The sequence below is a fragment of the Cnephaeus nilssonii genome, assembly GCF_951640355.1.
Source record: "Cnephaeus nilssonii genome assembly, chromosome: 18".
Taxonomy (NCBI): domain Eukaryota; kingdom Metazoa; phylum Chordata; class Mammalia; order Chiroptera; family Vespertilionidae; genus Cnephaeus; species Cnephaeus nilssonii.
In genome coordinates, this window is record NC_137089.1 from 5,417,666 (window position 1) to 5,425,037 (window position 7,372).

Below are 7,372 nucleotides of genomic sequence, written 5' to 3' on the forward strand. Positions count from 1 at the left end.
TATAAAGAGTAGGAAAATGAAACCCTCATCATCAATAAGAGGAAGTGACTAGATGTACTTGAATCTGAAAAAATCAAATCATTGGAGTATCAACATGAAATTGAGGGACATGAAGGTAAATACGGGATGAAACAAGGAAAAAAGAGCAGGAACTAGAAACCAGGAGTAGAGAGGGTGAGGGCAGGGGGCTGCTGATCCCTTTTCTCATGAGCTTTCTAGATGTATTTGACTTTAAAACGACTTGCATGTATGACAGTGTCACCTGGCTTCTGTTCCCAGGGTGAAGGGCAGGGAGGGGGTCTCAAAGTGAGAGAGAAGAAGCTGACTGTGCCGAAGGGCTCGGTGCTGGCCTATAGGAGGAAGCAGCTGATTTTCTACAGTGGAGAATGGGGTAAGCAGATGCTGAAGGAGGCGGGTGGGGTGTGGGGGCCTGCTTCTCCTGGGAAGAGAAATGAGAAGGGGAGACCGTCATCAGGCAACCTTGGCTGCTCTACCTGTTCAGAGAGAAGCAGCATTTCCCAGCTGTCCAGGGCACACATCACCACTAACCACAGCTACTCCCAAGCATGGCCTGACTGAAATGCTGCTCTGGGAGGCAGAGACAGTATCCTCCATGGAGAGAGACAGAAGGGTACCCAATGTGGAGGTGTGCTTAGCACTGGGCGAAGCATGATCTTACAACCACCCATCTCTACTCAAAGTTCTCCCCACTCTCAGCAGCTCACCTGGGGGAGCCACAGAGACCTCCCAGGTTACCTATACCCCCACAGTAAAGGCTGTAACGTATCAGCACAACCACGAGCAAAACTGCAGAGGCAGTGCCCTAACCATAGATGCAGGATTGTGTCTGCATCTCTCCCTCCCTCACCTGACTCAAGATGCACCTTTCCCCAACACACACTGGTTCCGACTTCACACCAAATACAAGTACAAACAGGGTTGGATAGTGGGTGTTGTAAACACAATCAGCTCAGGGTCCTTGGCTTCTCCCTGCCCAGATGTGGAGTCCCAGGGAGAGGTCAGCCTGAGGAGGGTCCAGCTCCTCAGAGACCAGGGACTGCACTCACCATACAGAACACTTTCCCCTCTCTCTCTCTCTCTCTCTCTCTATTTATATTTATATTTATATTTATATTTATATTTATATTTATATTTATATTTATATTTATATTTATATTTATATTTATATTTATATTTATATTTATATTTATATTTATATTTATATTTATATTTATATTTATATTTATATTTATATACCAGAAGCCTGGTGCCGACATTCGTGCACTCCGGGGGTGGGGGTGAGGGGCCTGGCCTGTGCCGTTTCGAAGTCTAAGAGCCCTCAAGGGTTGTCCAACTGCCTACTGCTGGCTTAGACCCACTCCCCACAGTCGGACATCCTTAGCGCTGCAGTCACTGTGCTCACCAGCTGTGAGGATGAAATTTGGCTGAGCAGCGCTCCCCCTGTGGGAGGGCACTGACCACCAGAAGGCAGTTCCTGCGTTGAACCTCTGCCCCCTGGTGGTCAGTGTGCTTCATAGCGACTGATTGTTCTACTGCTCGGTCCATTGGCATATTACACTTTTTTTATGTAAGATACACGCATTCACACACACACACACACGTGTACACTTTCACTGTGCACTATAGAATCCTCACTGCAACATCTGGTGAAGGGCGGGTCCTGCAGTCAGTGACCTCCTGTCACTGGCAGTAGATGGAATGAGTATGAATTCTCCAATCTTGTGGGGTCAGTGGCTGAACTCAAACTGCAAAAATACGTTTTATAAGTGTTGACAAGTGTGCACTAAATGGAGTTAGACTCCAAAGGCTAACCTCACAGCAGTGTCTGCAAGTCATGTCCTGCCCACTAGGGGCTGCACGAAGCTTGTCTGTTTCTACAGTTCAGGCCCAAGGGTGCCTAGAAGGAACCTTCACAAAGAATGGCCCAGTGCAGTGAGCATTGCACTTCCATGAACTAATTTAATCCTCCTAACACTTTGTAGTGTAAACTAATACAAAGAACAGTTCAATAAGTTGCTCGCTCTGTGGCTTTGGAGAAAATCAGAATTCCTCTGTCCCCCATCTTATCTAGGAAATAGATGTGAGATCTTAGCTCCAGAGCTGATAGAGATTAATGTCTGATAAGGTGGCTGAGGCAAATCTATCTTCCCTCTCTCCAGTTCATCTGGACCCTTCCCCTGACCTGACCACAACTCCAGGGCTCTGCCATCTCATAACCCCTCACTCCCGTGTGTCCCCTCTTCCCACCCAGTGTCCCCTCACTGCCAACTTCCTTAAAGAATCTTCTGCACCCTGCTCACTCACTACCTGCTGTCCATGCCTTGCCCCACTGCAGTCTGTCCTCCAGGGAATTAACTCACATCATCATCAATGACCACACACTTGATTATTCCTGCCTTGGACTCTCTTCTCCCTGGATACTGCATCACCATGGTCTTGGTCCTCTATAATAGACTGATTTTCCTCTGTCTCCTTCCTTCATGGGCTCCTGGCCCTTGTCAAACACATCAATATGATTGTTAGGCAAGTTTCAGAACTATGAACATTTCTCTACGTGAGATGTGAAACCACCCAGGAGGAGGGCAGGAGGGAGTAGCTGTGTGAGGGAGGAGAGTCCTGGGGAGGAAGACAAAGGGCAGTGGGAGGCCATTTCCTTTCTGTGGACAAGGCAGTTCTCCAATGTGAGACCAGAGTGGGTAACCTTCACCCAGGTGCCCATGGGAACCGCAGGTTCTAGCTTCCCTTTTAGAGAGCCTGGTGCAGAGGGTATGGAGTGAGGTCAGGGATGCTAATGAGTTTCCACAGTGTCCCAGGCGATTCTGATGCAAGGGGCCCCCAGGTGACCCTGAGCAAAGCTGCACACCTGGCCCAGAGGAGGAAGTGTGGGGGCTGCAGGTGCTGGGATGTGAGGCTCCTGCAGGAATACCCTCGGCTCTGCTGACCTGGCTTCTTCTCACCCAGATATTCTTCACTTCGCATTTGGTCGTGATCTGGAAACCTTTACAACACGTGAGTTGTCCTTTTGATAATGCTTAGACCTCGGTCCCAGTGAGACCTTGACCCCCTTAAGACACCCATAAACACCCTGCTGGGGCTCAGCCCTGACAAACGCACAGGGAAACATTCCCCAGCCAGACTCCTCCATCACCTCCTCATCTCACTGCTGTGACATAGGCCCCTGGCCCCAGGGAGAGCCACATGTCTCCTTTGAGTACTGGTGTTGGAGTGTGTGTGTGTGTGTGTGTGTGTGTAGGGGGAGCAGAGACTAAGCCTTTGTGAGTGATCACTTGTATTTCTCTTTCCAGTAGCAAGCACAATCTTTAAGTGGACAGGAGACTGTAGAGCCAGGAAAGTGGCATGTGATCCCTCCACGAGGCCCCATGTTACAACTGAAACCCCATGTGATTGCCTTTGCCACCCTCTCCTGGGCCACTGGGCTCTGGTTCCCTGGACAAAGGGCAGGAGTGGATGGAAAAGAGGGGTCAGGGAGTAGGGGGCAGAATGCAGATAAACGGAGAGTCTTCAGGGATTGACTCTTGGATGGTAATTTAATTTCTCTTCTAGGCAGCACAAGACGCTCCATCCACCCACCAGGAGTGTGTGTTTGCTGGGGTTGAGAAGGGGTCCACCTTGTACTCATCTGTGAGCAGGGCAGAGTGTCCCTGTCTTTGCCACCATGGCCCCGGGTCTGGCCATAGTGTCTGTGGAATGGGAAGGGTCAGGAAGGGTCAAGAAAGGTCAGAAAGTTGGGTGGATGGACTGGCATGAAGCAGGATGAGGTTAAGCAAGAGGAGGGTGGCTGTAGAAGGCAGAACCCTTGGAATTATCTCTAAAGCAAATATGGTAGAAGGGAAAGGGAGAAGACCACTTGCTATTCTTTTTCTAGAAAGCACACAGGAACCCTTTTGACTAGGTGTTCACTAAGAGGGAACCTGAAGCCTGCTGGGTAGGGAAGACACAATCTCAGTACCCAAATTGGAGGTTTCCAAGCAACTCAGAAAACTGAGTTTTACTTCTGAATTTACACTTTACTCAGCCCCACTTTTCATTTACTTATTTATTTTTTTCTTCTTTATTTACTTTCTTCTCCCCTTCCCTCCCCTCCCCTCCCCTCCCTTCCCTTCCCTTCATTTAATTGTGGATGCATGCAACAACCAGCTCAGGATCCTTGTTGCCTTTGTGCCCAAATGTTGAATCCCAGGTAGAGGTCAACCTGATATGTCTACTTGGAGATTGGGGGTTCCCTCACCACATATAATATCCTCTCTCTCTCTCTCTCTCTCTCTCTCTCTCTCTCTCTCACACACACACACACACACACACACACACACACACACACACACTGCAACATCTGGTGAAGGGCGGGTCCTGCAGTCAGTGACCTCCTGTCACTGGTGTAGATGGAATGAGTATGAACTCCCCAGTCTTGTGGGATCAGTGGTTGAACTCAAACTTCAAAATTATCATATCTAATAAAAGGGCAATATGCAAATTAACTGTTACTCCGTCACAAAAGATGGTGGCGCCCATACCACAAGATGGTGGTGCCCAGTCCTCTAAGCCCACCAGAGTCCCCCAGTCCAGGGGGGACAGCCAGTGAGAGCAGACAGCGTTATTGGCCTTGCGGAATACTAGCTTTGTCGCCGCGCCTGGTTTGGGCCGGCCCCCTGGAGCCGGAGTGGACACAGTCAGTGACAGGGGGGCTGGCCCGCTGCCTCCGCGGCTGAGCGCAGACCTGGAGAGGAGATGGTGGGCCCACCTCCCGTGGAACCAGCGTGGGTCCCTCCCACCTCCCATGGAATCGGCACAGGGCCCTCCCGGCTCCTGTGGAAGCGGAATGGCTCCTGGCTTATGGCTTAGCAGTGCTCCCCCTGTAAGAGCACACTGACCACAGGGGGCAGTTCCTGCGTTGAGCGTCTGCCTCCTGGTGGGTCAGTGTGTGTCATAGGGACCGGTTGTTCTACTGCTCGGTCAATTTGCATATTACCTTTTTATTATATAGGATATCACACATACACACACACACACTAACACACACGTGTACACATTCACTGTTCACTATAGAATCCTCACTGCAACATCTGGTGAAGGGTGGGTCCTGCAGTCAGTGACCTCCTGTCACTGGCAGTAGATGGAATGAGTATGAATTCTCCAATCATGTGGGGTTAGTGGCTGAACTCAAACTGCAAAAATACGTTGACAAGTGTGAACTAAATGGAGTTAGTCTCCAAAGGCTAACCTCACAGCAGTGTCTGCAAGTCATGTCCTGCCCACTAGGAGGTGCACGAAGCTTGTCTGTTTCTACAGTTCAGGCCTAAGGGTGCTTAGAAGGAACCTTCACAAAGAATGGCCCAGTGCAGTGAGCATTGCCCTTGCATGAACTAATTTCATCCTCCTAACACGTCATAGTGTAAACTAATACGAAGAACAGTTCAATAAGTTGCTCGTTCTGTGGCTTTGGAGAAAATCAGAATTCCTCTGTCCCCCATCTTACTTCTGAAATGGAAGTGAGATCTTAGCTCCAGAGCTGATAGAGATTAATGTCTGATTAGGTGGCTGAGCCAAACCTATCTTCCCTCTCTCCAGTTCACCTGGACCCTTCCCCTGACCTGACCACAACGCCAGGGCTCTGCCATCTCATAACCCCTCACTCTCGCATGTCCCGTCTTCCCACCCAGCATCCCCTCACTGCCCACTTCCTTAAAGAATCTTGTGCACCCTGCTCACTCCTACCTGCTGTCCATGCCTTGCCCCACTGCAGTCTGTCCTCCAGCGAATTTACTCACATCATCATCAACGACCACACACTTGATTATTCCCGCCTTGGACTCTCTTCTCCCTGGATACTGTGTCACCATGGTCTTGGGGTCTCCTATAATGGGACTGCTTTCCCTCTGCCTCCTTCCTGCAAGGGCTCCTGTCCCTTGTCAAACACTAAAATATGATCATTAGGAGTTTCTGAACTTTGAACATTTCTCTATGTGAGATGTGAAACCACCCAGGAGGAGGGCAGGAGGGAGTAGCTGTGTGAGGGAGGAGAGTCCTGGGGAGGAAGACAAAGGGCAGTGGGAGGCCATTTCCTTTCTGTGGACAAGGCAGTTCTCCAATGTGAGACCAGAGTGGGTAACCTTCACCCAGGTGCCCATGGGAACCGCAGGTTCTAGCTTCCCTTTTAGAGAGCCTGGTGCAGATGGTATGGAGTGAAGTCAGGGACTCTAATGAGTTTCCACAGTGTCCCAGACGATTCTGATGCCAGGTGTCCCCAGGGGGCCCTGAGCAAAGAGCACACCTGGCCCAGAGGAGGAATTGTGGGGGCTGCAGGTGCTTGGATGTGAGGCGCCAGCAGGGATACCCTGCTCTGCTGACTCAGCTTCTTCCCACCCAGCCTATTACTCCATCCGAGAGTGTTGATTTTTTAAAACATCTCTAGCAGGTGAGTTCGTCAAGTTCTCTGCTTGGACCTCAGGCCCCGCTGAGCCCTTGACCCTCTCTGACACATAAATACTCTGTTGGGGCTCAGCTCCGACACCCGCTCAGGGAAACCTTCCCCACCCAGCCTCCTCCACCACCTCCTCATCTGACGGCTGTGACCCACACAGGCCCTGGCCTCAGGGAGATCCTGTCTCCTTTGAGTACTGGGGTAGGAGAGAGAGAGAGGAGAGAGAGAGAGAGAGAGAGAGAGAGAGAGAGAGAGAGAGAGAGAGAGAGTGCTTGGGGAGCAGAGACTGAGCTGTTGTGAGTGACCACTTCTGTTCCTCTTTCCAACAGCAGGCACATGTCAACCACAGTCCTTAAGTGGACAGGAGACTGTAGGGTGGGATGTAATCCCTCCATGAGGCCCCATTTTACAGCGGAAAGCCGACATGATTGCCTTTGCTGGGCTCTGATTCCCTGGGCAAAGGGCAGGGGTGGATGGAAAGAGGGGGAGGGGAGTAAGGGGCAGAATATAGACAAACTGAGAATCTTCAGAGACTAACTTTTACGTGTTAATTTGATTTCTCTCTAGGCAGCAAAGAACTTTCCCGCCTTCGAAGAGGTGAGTGTGTGTTTGCTGGGTTTGGGGAGGGTATTGTCCTCACCTGGTGAGCAGGGTAGATTAGCCCTGTCTTTGCCACCATGACCCCAAGCAGTGGCCATAGGTCTGTAGGATGGGAAGGGTACGAAGGGGTTGGGTAGGGTCAGGACAGGTTGGGAAGTTGGAGGGACGGGCTGGCATGAAGCAGGAAGAGGTTAAGCAAGAGGAGGGTGGCAGTAGAGGGCAGAACTCTTGGAGGTATTTCTAAAGCAAATTTGGCATAGGAGAAAGGGAGAAGGCCACTTTTTCTAGAAAGAATACAGGAACCCTTTGGAC

General features: G+C 50.5%; 1 long non-coding RNA gene across 1 annotated transcript; it reads left to right on the top strand.

The window, feature by feature from the left end:
• The first annotated feature begins 283 nt into the window (after window positions 1-283).
• LOC307113987 lies at window positions 284-7,046 on the top strand. Its single transcript, XR_013814924.1, has 3 exons — window positions 284-391; window positions 2,983-3,030; window positions 7,028-7,046. It is a non-coding gene; the product is annotated as an uncharacterized lncRNA (long non-coding RNA).
• Window positions 7,047-7,372: the final 326 nt, after the last annotated feature.